Source organism: Gossypium hirsutum, chromosome A11 (genome assembly GCF_007990345.1).
Source record: "Gossypium hirsutum isolate 1008001.06 chromosome A11, Gossypium_hirsutum_v2.1, whole genome shotgun sequence".
Taxonomy (NCBI): Eukaryota; Viridiplantae; Streptophyta; class Magnoliopsida; order Malvales; family Malvaceae; genus Gossypium; species Gossypium hirsutum.
This window is the reverse complement of record NC_053434.1, coordinates 32,586,939-32,600,530: the sequence shown is the minus strand read 5'-3', so window position 1 is coordinate 32,600,530 and position 13,592 is coordinate 32,586,939.

Sequence of the window (13,592 nt, the reverse complement as noted above, 5' to 3'; positions counted from 1 at the left end):
ATATAGCATGTTTATAAAGGTGCATGAAAATTTTGGTATATTAATTTTAGCAATTTCTAGTCCAATTTCGAAAAAGGACTAAATCGCGTAAAAGGTAAAAGTTCTATTTTGTTGCCTAAAGGTGTTAAATTTCTTTTTATCTTAAATTGGGAGTCTTTAAAGTGAAATTAAACCATTAAAAGTGTGATGGTCGGTCAAGGGAGACAAGATTGGTCAAAAAGCCAAAATTTATGAGATATTAGGTGACTTTTTGGTAATAAAATAAAATAAAGACAAAGTTGTCATTTTCTTTCACTTTTCTTCTTCTCTTTCACCGAAATGGCAGCAACATGGGGATTTGAGATCTATAAAATTTCAACAACATATTTCCCTAGTAAGTAAGTGTTTTTAATGCATTTTCTTGATAATTTTTACATTTTTGGAACCCCTAAAGCATAAGCTTTTAAAACAAAGGACTATTTTACAAAATGATTAAGAGTTTAGGGTTTTGCCATGAAAGCATATGCTGAGTTATTATGAAAGAATATGAGTCTTGATAGTGTTATAAACAACTTTTGTGAAAGAAGTTTGCATGAAAACACCTAAAATGAGGTATTTTGCAAAGTTGTAAAACAAGTTGTAAATGTGTGAAATAGTTGAAATTATGAGTTGCTATAGTTATTAAAATGGTTCATCTAGGCTTAAGGAGTAAAGAAATTTAATAAAAAAAATTTTACGAGCCTAAGGGCAATTTGGTAATTTTGGCAAAGTATAGGGGCAAAATTAATTTTTTTCCAAAATGTGTCTTTGGACTAATTTGATTAGTATATTGTTTTAATAAGTTAAATGTGATGTTATAGATGATAAAAAACGATATTCGAGCTTAGAACAAGGAAAAACAAGAAATTTATGTTTAGGCCTCTTTTACCAATTTGGTGTCGAGGTAAGTTGTATGAAAACAATGCAATGTGCTGTTATTATTATATGTCTAATGTTCAGATATTGCATGAAATGTATATGTACATGTATTTTTTTATGAAATGGATTCATGATGTCTCGATGACATTCGATAAAGTTTCGATATGTGATCCCATGTAAAACCATATCAGGGACATGGCATTGACATCGATATGTGTGATCCCATGTAAGACCATGTTTGGGACATGACATTGGCATCGATATGTGTGAACCCATGTAAGACCTTATCTGGGATGCCATTGGCATCTCACTATGTGTACGAATTTCCCCGAGTATCCTTTAGTATTCTAAGTAGTTCAACGCAAAATTCAAATATTATAACAAAGCTGTGATAAGGAATGATTGTGTCATGAAGTAGTACAGGTATGTACGCAAAACTCATGAGAAATGATTCGGTCTATGATGCACATTTGGTAAGCATGCAAATAAGTAAGTCATGTTTATGAGAATGATTGTGTAATGACCTTATTGTTATGGGTCTATGTTCATGATGTATATAGTAATTAGTGAAAACTATGAAAATGGCATGATTTGGACTAAGTCTTTGATACTTGATGACATTGAGATTATGGGTCCATGCTTTTGATGCATAGCTATGTGTTATTACCATGATGGATGAAATGTTGTGTTATTAATTTGGTGAGCAATAATTGTGAATGAGTAAATTAGCCTTGATAGTTTTGGGCTACTGCTTTGGTGTAAATTTGAAAATACACTAAAAATAGTGGAAAATGAGTTAGAGGCTGAATAAAATATGGAATTAAACCTTATTGAGTCCAAGTTCTTATAAAAGAAATTGTGTAAGCAAAATAATTTCCTATAACGAGATATTTGAGGTTGTGTGAGGCACAGTCAGAACGATTTTGAAATCCTCTATTCTGATTTGAGAAAATCATTATAAATTATAAAACAATATTTATGAGTTATAATTTATATTTTTATAATTCTTAATGAGTCTATTTGCAAGAGAAATGGACGGGAACATAGTTCTAGTCTTGTGCTATGAGATAATTAAACTTTAGTGAAGAAGGGTCGGAACTGTCAGACAGTGAATCAGTGGAAACTTTAAGGAATAAACTGTTCTATTTGGCTAAACCAAAAATTATGGAAATTGTATTTTAGAAAGTGACATGAGTCTAGTTTTAAAAAAAATTAACAGAACTTAATTTGGAGTTTCGTAGCTCCATATATAAATATTTTATTGACTGTTGTACAAGAAGACAACTTATCATGAACTTGAGAATAGGTTGGGAACATTGATAAAAGCATGCTAATGAGTTGCTTATTGTTTTCATATGAACTTACTAAGCATAAAGTTTACCCCCTTCCTTTCCCATATTCTCTAATGTTGCCAAGTTAGCTCGGGTTGGAGTTCGTCGGAGATATTATCACACTATCAAGCTATTGCCATTGGTGTAAGTGATTTCAAGTACATTGAGTCTATGGCGTGTATAGGAGTTTAAATATTTGAGTGTGTGACATTTGTTTTAGCCAAATGTATTGGTTTAAATTAGCTATTGAGGTTGTAAACCTATTTATATATGCATGCATGTGCTATGGTCTTATGCGATGTGTTTAAAATGATTATGGCATGAAGGTAAAGATGTGAGTAAAATCTATGATATCTATTGCATGAGAAATTGACATGATCATAACATGTTTATGGATGTTTAAGTGCCCATGTATGCTTTGTTGTATGCTATTGTATAAGTGTGTGTGCGTATGTTGCGAGGGTGACAAAATGGCTTGGAAAATAGCCTTGCATTTGTCCACACGGGTAGGCACTCGGGCATGTGCCATGGCCGTGTGACATTTTAGGGATGTTGACGTCAGAAACAGAATACCCAAGTTTTTGCACACGAGCTAAGACACGGGCGTGTCGTGGCCATGTAAAGGACACGGGCGTGTGTCTGGCCATGTGAAAACCCCTGTAGGTGTGAATTAGAAATTAATTCCACATGGGTGTGTGCCCTATACCCACATCGGCGTGTGGAGTCTTAAAACATGAAATTTTCCAAGTTTTTCTTGAATTCTCGGTTTAGTCCTGGACCACCCTGGATGCATGGTTTGGGCATCGTAAGCCCGTTTAAGGGACAAAATGTATGTGCAATGAAAAGTTTTAAATTGATCAAAATTTTACGGCCCGATTTTATGTAGTTGGTTGAGTTTAAGTCCGGTAGCACCTCGAACCCTATACTGGCCTTGGATAGAGCGAGGGGTGTTACATTTAGTGGTATCAGAGCATGATTTAGTCGGTTCTCGGACTAACATAACGTAAGTGAGTTTAGTTATACATGCCATGGTACTACTCGTGATAGTGTGATATCTTCCGGCGCTAACGAAACTCTTTGCTAAGACAGAAAAGACTTCCAACCGAGCAAATCTTGTTAACGATAAGAGTAATATTGAGATGATTGAATCATGCTTGTGATATGTCTAATTTAGGAAAGGTACAAAAGGAAATTCATGATTTTTACATGAATTAATACTCAATATGTGATAATCATAAGTTAAAGAATGTAGAATCGTGGAATGAAATGAAAGTTAAGTTGTGATAAACCCTTTCATGCATATTAGTATTCATACGATGTTACGTGCCTAACTCATTTGGTCTAGTGATTATGAAAAGAAAACTTTACTCGAAATGGCAGAATGTGTGTATAAGTACTTCTATTTAATGATGTGTAATCAGTATGTACATGTGATTAACATTTATGTTTAAATCTCTGAATTAAAGATGTCATAAATGTTACGATAGAATGAAAACTGAAATGAAAGATCAAATTGAGTAGAACGTTGGAATTGAATACGATCGTTCGATTATGAATTGACGGATAAGACCATGGTTGGACCATGGCAGTATAGGTGATATGTGCATCAGTGTAAGACATGTCTGGGACATGCATCGGCTTTGAGACGAGAGCCAGCGTAAGACATGTCTAGGACATGCACCGGCCTCGAGATATGCGTACTAGTGTAAGACCATGTCTGGGACATGGCATCAGTATTGAGACGAGTGCTAGTGTAAGACGTGTCTAGGACACGCATCAGCCTCGATGATGATAGTTAGTGTAAGACCATTTCTGGGACATGGCATCGACTTGAGATGTGAGCTAGTGTAAGACCATGTCTAGGACATGGCATCGGCTTGACATCAGTCAGTGTAAGACCTGTCTGGGACACGGCATTGACACAGATGGACGAGAGTTAGTATAAGACCACAGTTGGACTATGTCATCAATTGAATGATGTACTCAAAACCGTAAGACTTTCTATAATTTGATAACGGTTGGTAAGTAATATAAGGCTAAGTGTTGAAACTTGATTAGACATTAATGATGATTCGAGTAAAAGAAATGAAATTTTATTTTGTGATAAGTTCACTGATGTTTGGGTAGTATTCATATGAAATAAAGTTGCATGTGTTACTAAGATATGTGAAAGTGTGTTCATAACAAGTTGGAATTTTGAAATGTTTGAATCGATGTGCATGATACTATGTTGTTGTTAAATGTGTATATGTCTAAGAGTCGAAAATTTAGAGGCTTTACAATCTTCACCCCTTTACCAGAATAGAGTTATATGAGGAAATTCACAAAAAATATGTTGTATAAACTTACAAATGGGAAACTAAAAAGTGCAATAATAGAGTATCATGGGATTAGTGATGACAGAAATAATTAGAGGAATGAGGTCGGATTTGCAAAGATGTTTGAGCATGACAGACCCAATTAAGTAAAATTTTAGCTATCTCTCTCTCTTGAGTATTCTGTATTTTCCTTTATCCTTGGGAATATATATGGTTGTTCATTTCCAGCGAAATTCTTAGTGTATGAGGATGCTAGCGACTGTGATATTAGACGAAAGCTCTGTTGATCCGGTTAATTTTGATCAACATTTCTCTGTCTTTTCGGAATTCTATTCTGATATGTCAGAATGAAATAAACGGTGAAAATTCATGTGAGACCATTCTGATGTTCCTATTGACTATGGTTTTATCTATATGCAGAAAATGTATTATCTCCGTTATGATGAAATTCGAGAGTGTATAAACAATAATTTCTTTCTGGTTTTCTCTGAAGGTACGTTCAGATCTTCTTTATTATTTTCTTTTGGGTTATATTCTCGAATTTCTAGTATAATGTTATGTCTTGGAATTTGTTATCATGATTTTTCATATCGTTCTTATTTCGAGAATTATCAGTCTGGCTTATCTTTAAAGGTATTCTTTGACTTGCGATAACAATGTCTATTATGATTATGCTACTAGTTCGATTATGGAAGTGTGGGAATTCTAGTATTTGGATTTCTCTAATCTTCGCGTAAAGGTTATTATCAGCAAAGTTAAATTAAGCCATGTGCATTAAGTTTATTCTCTAGTTCGGGAATAATTTTGTGCAATTACGGGTAAGTAAACATGCAGTCTAGAATGAAGAAATTGTATTCTTGAAAGTATGATATGGAAACATATTAGTTGGATTTCTCTTATTCGAGAGATGTTGTTATAAGTATAGTTGTCCTGATTAATAAAGAGACCACATCTATGAATTTGGAATCATTTGATTCATGTTAGTAAAGTTTCTAAACAGTTGATGACCAAAGTATAGAAATGTAGCTATAAGTGATAAATTAAACAAGTACAGCATGATTCGAATTTTAATTTGGAATTGCAGGGAGGATTTGATTTTTGGTTTCTGTTACTATTATTTTCGAGTAAGATTTGAGTACTGAGAAACTCTGGGTTATACAGAGAATTAAGTACAGAGTTCACAGCAGTATCTTGTCTATTCTTCAAAAGGATGTTGAATTGTCTACAAGGTAAAGCCGAATATCAAATGTACTCGAGATTATTATTGTCAGTGATGATAGTGGGAAGAAAATGAGAAAGGACTGTTATGAATTTCGTATCAGGATATCTCTCATCCCCGAGAAAAAGGAGGGATGCAAGTTGAATTGTGATAGATTGATGGTCCGCATGATTATTTTAGTATGTATAGATATATTATTCAACAGATTTGGCCGAGCTATGAATTGAGTTAATAGTTCTCAGAATGTCAGTCTCCAGTATTTCAAATTGAGCTCCGAGGTTTATACCTCAATTATGGAAAAGCTACAAGAAATCTTGAGTATGAGACTGCTTTGAACTGTAAATTGGGAGGAAAAGGTGAAAGTGACTTGTAAAAGTTGAAAGCAACTTCTTCTGGTAAGATTTTCGGGTGCGAAAATCCCTAAAGGGGGAAGAATTGTAACAGCTCGATTTTAGGCCTAATCAAAATCGTGGTTTCAGAAACACTATTCTGAGGTCAGAGAAAATTATTTTGATGTTATTTTATGTGATATAGCATGTTTATAAAGGTGCATAAAAATTTTAGTATATTAATTTTAGCGATTTCTAGTCTAATTTCAAAAAAGGACTAAATCGCGTAAAAGGTAAAAGTTCTGTTTTGATGCCTAAAGGTGTTAAATTGCTTTTTATCTTAAATTGATAGTCTTTAAAGTGAAATTAGACCATTTAAATTGTGATGGCCGGCCAAGGGAGACAAGATTGGTCAAAAAGCCAAAATTTATGAGATATGAGGTGACTTTTTGGTAATAAAATAAAATAAATACAAAGTTGTCATTTTCTTTCACTTTTCTTCTTCTCTTTCACCAAAAATGGCAGAAACATGGGGGTTTGAGATCTATAAAATTTCAGCAACATGTTTCCCAAGTAAGTAAGTGTTTTTAATGCCTTTTCTTGATAATTTTTACATTTTTGAAACCCCAAAAGCATGAGCTTTTAAAATAAGGGACTATTTTGCAAAACAATTAAGAGTCTAGGGTTTTTCCATGAAATCATATGCGTTTTTTTTCTGAGTTTTTATGGAAGAATATGAGTCTTGGTAGTGTTATAAACAACTTTTGTGAAAGAAGTTAGCATGAAAAAACCTAAAATGGGGTATTTTGCAAAGTTGTAAAACAAGTTGTAACTGTGTGAAATAGTTGAAATTATGAGTTGCTATAGTTATGAAAATGGTTCATCTAGGCTTAAGGAGTAAATAAATTTAATAAAAATCATTTTACGAGCCTAAGGGCAATTTGGTAATTTTGGCAAAGTATAGGGGCAAAATCAAATTTTTTTCAAAATGTGTCTTTGGACTAATTTGATTAGTATATTGTTTTAATAAGTTAAATGTGATGTTATAGATGATGAAAAATAAGATTCGGGCTTAGAACGAGGAAAAACGAGAAATTGATGTTTAGGCCTCTTTTACCAATTTGGTGTCGAGGTAAGTTGTATGAAAACAATGCAACGTGCTGCTATTATTATTATATGTCTAATGTTCAGATATTGCATGAAATGTATATGTACATGTATTTTTTTTATGAAATGGATTCATGATGTCTCGATGACATTCGATAAAGTTTCGATATGTGATCCCATGTAAAACCATGTCGGGGACATGGCATTGGCATCGATATGCGTGATCCCATGTAAGACCATGTCTGGTACAGGGCATTGGCATCGATATGTGTGAACCCATGTAAGACCATATCTGGGATATGCCATTGGCATCTCACTATGTGTACGAATTTCCCTGAGTATCCTTTAGTATTCCAAGTAGTTCAACGCGAAATTCGATTATTATAACAAAGTTGTGATAAAGAATGATTGTGCCATGAAGTAGTACAGGTATGTACGTAAAACTCGTGAGAAATGATTCGGTCTATGATGCACATTTGGTAAGCATGCAAATAAGTAAGTCATGTTTATGAGAATGATTGTGTAATGACCTTATTGTTATGGGTCTATGTTCATGATGTATATAGTAATTGGTGAAAACTATGAAAATGGCATGATTTGGACTAAGTCTTTGATACTTGATGACATTGAGATTATGGGTCCATGCTGTTGATGCATAGCTATGTGTTCTTACCATGATGGATGAAATGTTGTGTTATTAATTTGGTGAGCAATAATTGTGACTGAGTAAATTAGCCTTGATAGTTTTGGGCTACTGCTTTGGTGTAACTTTGAAAATACACTGCAAATAGTGGAAAATGAGTTAGAGGCTGAATAAAATATGGAATTAAACCTTATTGAGTCCAGTTTCTTATAAAAGAAATTGTGTAAGCAAAATAATTTCCTATAACGAGATATTTAAAGTTTTGTGAGACACAGTCAGAATGATTTCGAAATCCTCCGTTTTGATTTGAGAAAATAATTATAAATTGTAAAAAAATAGTTATGAGTTATGTTTAGAATCCTTAATGAGTCTATTTTCAAGAGAAATAGACCGGAACATTGTTCGAGTCTCGTGCTATGAGATAATTAAACTTTAGTGCAGAAGGGTCGGAACTATTAGACAGTGAATCAGTGGTAACTTTAAGGAATAAACTGTCCTATTTGGCTAAACCAAAAATTCTGGAAATTGTATGGTAGAAAGGTACATGAGTCTAATTTTATGGAAAATTAACAAAAATTAACTTGGAGTTTTGTAGCTTTAGATATAAATATTTTATTGACTGTTGTACAAGAAGACAACTTATCATGAACTTGAGAATAGGTTGGGAACATTGGTAAAAGCATGTTAATGAGTTACTTTTTGTTTTCGTATAAACTTACTTAGCGTAAAGCTTACCCTCTTCCTTTCTCATGTTCTTTAGTGTTGCCAAGTTAGCTCGGGTTGGAGTTCTCTAGAGATATTATAACACTATCAAGCTATCGCCATTGGTGTAAGTGATTTCAAGTTCCTTGAGTCTATGGCATGTATAGGAGTTTAAATATTTGAGTGTGTGACATTTGTTTTAGCCAAATGTATTGGTTTACATTAGCTATTGAGGTTGTAAACCTATTTATATATGCATGCATTTGCTATGGTCTTACGTAATATGTTTAAAATGTTTATGGCATGAATATGGTAAAAATGTGAGTAAAATCTATGATATCTATTGCATGAGAAATTGACATGATCATAACATGTTTATAGATGTTTAAGTGCCCATGTATGCTTTGTTGTATGCTATTGTATCAGTGTGTGTGCGTATTTTGTGAGGGTGACAAATTGGTTTGGAAAATAGCCTTGCATTTGTCCACACGGGTAGGCACTTGGGCGTGTGCCATGTCCGTGTGACATTTTGGGGATGTTGACGTTAGAAACAGAATACCCAGGTTTTATCACACGAGCTAAGACACGGGCGTGCCGTGGCTATGTGAGGGACTCTGGCCAATGACACGGGCGTGTGTCTGGCCGTGTGAAAACCCCTGTAGGTGTAAATTAGAAATTAATTACACACGGGCGTGTGCCCTATACCCACATGGGGGTGTGGAGTCTTAAAGCATGAAATTTTCCAAGTTTTTCTTGAATTCTGGGTTTAGTCCTAGACCACCCCGGATGTATAGTTTGGGCCTCGTAAGCCTCGTAAGTCTGGTAGCACCTCGAACCCTATCCCAGCATTGGATACGGGCGAGGGTGTTACATTTTCATTTGGCCAAGCTTTAATCTTTGATTAAGGTACGATTTTTGATCCGTTTTTAATGATTTCTACGTTTTTGAGCTCGTTGCAGTTTAATCTAGCTAGCCCGTACCTTTGTTTTTGAAACTGTTATGGATTTTGAGATATGTCATTGTTGAATAGTTGAGTATTTTGAAGTTTCTTGTTAGATTATTAATGGTTGTTAATAGTTATACAAGTTTTATAAAGTGATTTTTGACAAAAATGTGAATAAGGGATTAATTTGTGAAAGATAGAAATATTGTGGTTAAAAATGTGAAATAAGTGAAAATATGGGCTATTATAATACCATATAGAATTCGGCTAAGGTGGATTCTGCTTAAAAATGTACAATTTACCATTTTATGTATAAAGGACTGAATTGCAAAATAGTTAAAATTATGGGGGAAAAAATGTAAATCTCTATATATGTGAATTAGGGACTAAATTGAAATGAATAGTTACTGAAAATTTTGAATTTGATAAATTTAGATCAAGACAAAAAAATATTAGAACTTGATCAAAAGGTAGACGAGGTAAGTTCGTATAATTAGAATCGAACTTTTCTATACTTGTAATTGTTGAATTGAATGTAAATTATTGAAATAGCTAAAATATGAATGCCTAGATGCTATATTGTATTCATTACCGAGCCCAATTTGAACTATGTAAATTCATTGGATACGAGTGATGTGTTACTGAGATTACTGTATTGGTCGAGCTTCTACATTTGTTGCGGACTCACCATAGCTCGTAAGAGCTTACTATTTTAGCTCATTGGAGCTTACCGTTCAGCTCAATAGAGGTTACCGTTCAGCTCAATAGAGCTTGCCGTTTCAACTTAATAGAGCTTACTGTTCAGCTCGAAGGAGCTTACCGACCATGACTCGAAACAGCATGTATGATGATGAATTGACGGATTTCTGACATTGTTCACTCGATTATCGTTTGAAGTTCTAATAGGTTCAACAGGCTTAAATATTGGTTATTCGGATATGTTACAGGTTATAAGTGCTAAATATTTGATATGGACTTTAGAATTGATGCAATGTAAAGTATTAATAGATAGCTTTATGTATTTGTTAAATGACTAACATGTGATGGATACTTGTGATTAGGTGATGGTTAAATTGAATTGTTGGCATTTTTATTTATTGTTTGATAGTTTATAAATGGTAAGTTTAAATTCTAAATTATACGAGCTTACTGAGCTATAAGCTTATTCTATTTCATTTTCTATGTCTTATAGGGTTCGTTAGCTCGCTCGTTTCAGATAAGTCAGAGTTGCACGTCACACTATCCAATTTCCAATTGGTATTTTGAACTTATGAACTTATGTAAATATGGCATGTATAGGCTAGTTTGATGATAGTAGTTATGTTTTGGTATCATGGTTTAAGAATGAAATTGTATATAAGTTAAGCCATGTGATTTGGCTTATTTTGGTATCATATTTTGATTTCATATATTAGCTTAATGGTGTATGTTTTGGTATGGTAATATTTGGATGAAATTATGCAAATGAAGTCTTGATATATAGATGTTAAATGAATGAGTTGTATATGTGATTATATAGATATTGGTTTTATAAATGGTAAGTTTGGATAAAGTTTATAATGTATATTGAATTGGTTATTTTGGTTGCCAATTGAGTTGCATAATTGTGGTCAAATATGAATGTAAATGCTTATGTTTTAGGGTGGCAAATTTGGATTTTCAAAAAACCTATTTTTGTCCACACGGGTGGATACATGAGAGTGTGTCTCAGCCGTGTGTGACACACGGTCATGTTACACTGCCCTGTGTCCCTTGGGGAACCCTATGAATTAAAGTCAGTATACCCTACAGTTTTGACACTGCCTAGAGAAACGAGTGTCTCTATCGGTCGTGTATGGCACACGGGCGTGTGGTCGGTCGTGTGACCCATGTCAGTAGCCTCCCTAATTTTCACATGGCCTCGCACACAGGCGTGTCTTGTGGCCCTCTGGATAAGTCAGTATGCATGTCCTGTTTTGCCACGGCTTAGACACACGGGTGTGTCTAATGCCATGTGAAGCACACGGCCTATTCACACGGGCGTGTGGTATTTGAAATGTTGAAAATTTTATAAGTTTCTAAAACTTTTATATGTTATCAATTTAGTCCCAATTGCATAATTAAGACTTTGTATGGTTGATTTAAGTATATTTTGAATGTGAATGATTGATGGCTACTAAAATGTGATGAAATTTGTTAAGTGAATGTTTTGAATTGAGTTACAGGTCTGGTAATACCTCTTAACCTATTCCAGCGACGGTTACGGGTTAGGGGTGTTACATCAGGATTTAAGTCAATCGTAAATTAAACGAGAAATAGGAGAAATTGCATATTAGTCCTGAACACCTCGTGGTTGTTGTTTTCCCAGGTAAGTTCATATGGAACTTACTTTAATTTTCTTATTATGCTTGAATTGTGTGTTTATATATATAATTGTAAATTTAATGACTTTTGGTATCAAGTGGATTAAATCGTAAAATATGAAATACTTGATAAATATGAAAAGATACATGACAATGAATGTATGTGGTTGGATAACATGTATATGATGATGTTGTAGGTTAGAAATAATATGGAATTGGTAAAAGAACTAGTATGAATTCAATAAACGGTTTAGTTACGAATGGAAAGTCATTAGGGTTCTAAAAGAAAAAAAATGGGAATTGTGAATAGAGATTTATTTGATGTTCTAAAAAGCTTAAGTAAGTAGCATGGAATTATTATTTAGCCATCTGTGATGGCTGAGATCCAACATAAGTTGTGGATTCTCGACAGCTTGAGTGAGCAACATCAAGTTATTATTTAGCGATGGCTGAGATCCAACATGTGTTGCAGATTCTTGACAGCTTGAGTGAACAATATTGCATTATACCTTATCAATAGCTGAGATCCAGCATGTTTTGTGCATTCTCGACAACTTGAGTGAGCAACATCAAATAAAGTTTACTTAAATAAATCAACTCTACAGATTGTCGAAGCAAAGTAATTTCAAGTATCCAAATTTAAATTACTGTAGTTTTCTAGATGAAAACGTTTCTTAAATAGAAATGAAATGATTGGAAGTATTGAACATGAATTTAATTATAACGTTACAAAAATTAGTATGAGTTGAATATGAGTTCCATTGATATGTTTACATGGGCGATGTCGGAAAATCTTTTAGGGGTCAAAATTAAATTGTAATTTTTACGAAAGTAAAAATGCAATTTCATCATTTGAATAGCCTATATTTTTATAATTTTTAAAGGATTAAATTAAAATTTTATCATTTTTAGGGGGCCAAAGTGCAATTTTACCTTTACTAATTTAGAATTTTAAAAAATTGAAAGGCCTAAATTAGGGCTAAATTGTAAAAAAATAATAAATTGAGGGACTAAAATATGAAATAAATGAAATGTGTGGACTTGTATGAACACTAGGAGTATTCGGCCTAAGCATGGTGTGTGCAAATTTTACATATTTTGTGTTTTGTGCAATTTAGACTAAATTGTAAAAAGTGTAAATATTAAGGGTAAAATGGTAATTTTCCCATTTATGTGTTTTTGGGTGAATTTGATTGAATATTTGATTAAATAAGTTAATTTATATTAATTTAGATCAAGAAAAGAGAAAATTGGATTTTGATCGGGGGAAAACTAAAGTTGTCGATTAGCCATTCCGTTTCGATTTTTCATCGTCTGAGGTAAGTTTATAAGCAAATAGACGTACTTAGTTTTAATTAAATGCTAAATATATATGCTGAAATGAAATATGTAAATTTATATATGCTAAAGCTGAATGTGAATAAGCTTGGCTACTATATTTCCGAATTTGTTCCGACGGAGTTACTATATCTGAAAGCCCCGTATGAACCTTAGGAATAGTTAGGATACATATGTCATGACATAGGATTCCGATATATGTGTGTGAGTAAGACCATGGCATCAATATGTGATTCCGATATGTGTTTACGAGTAAGACCCTATCTGGGATAGTGGCACCGATATGTGACTACATGTAAGACCACGTCTGGGATGTTGGCATTGTACGATTTGTGTGATTATCCGAGTGTCCTATCCAATTTCGAATGGTTCATCAGCCAAAGGTAAATTGAGTTCAAATGTGCAAAATAAGCTATATGCCAG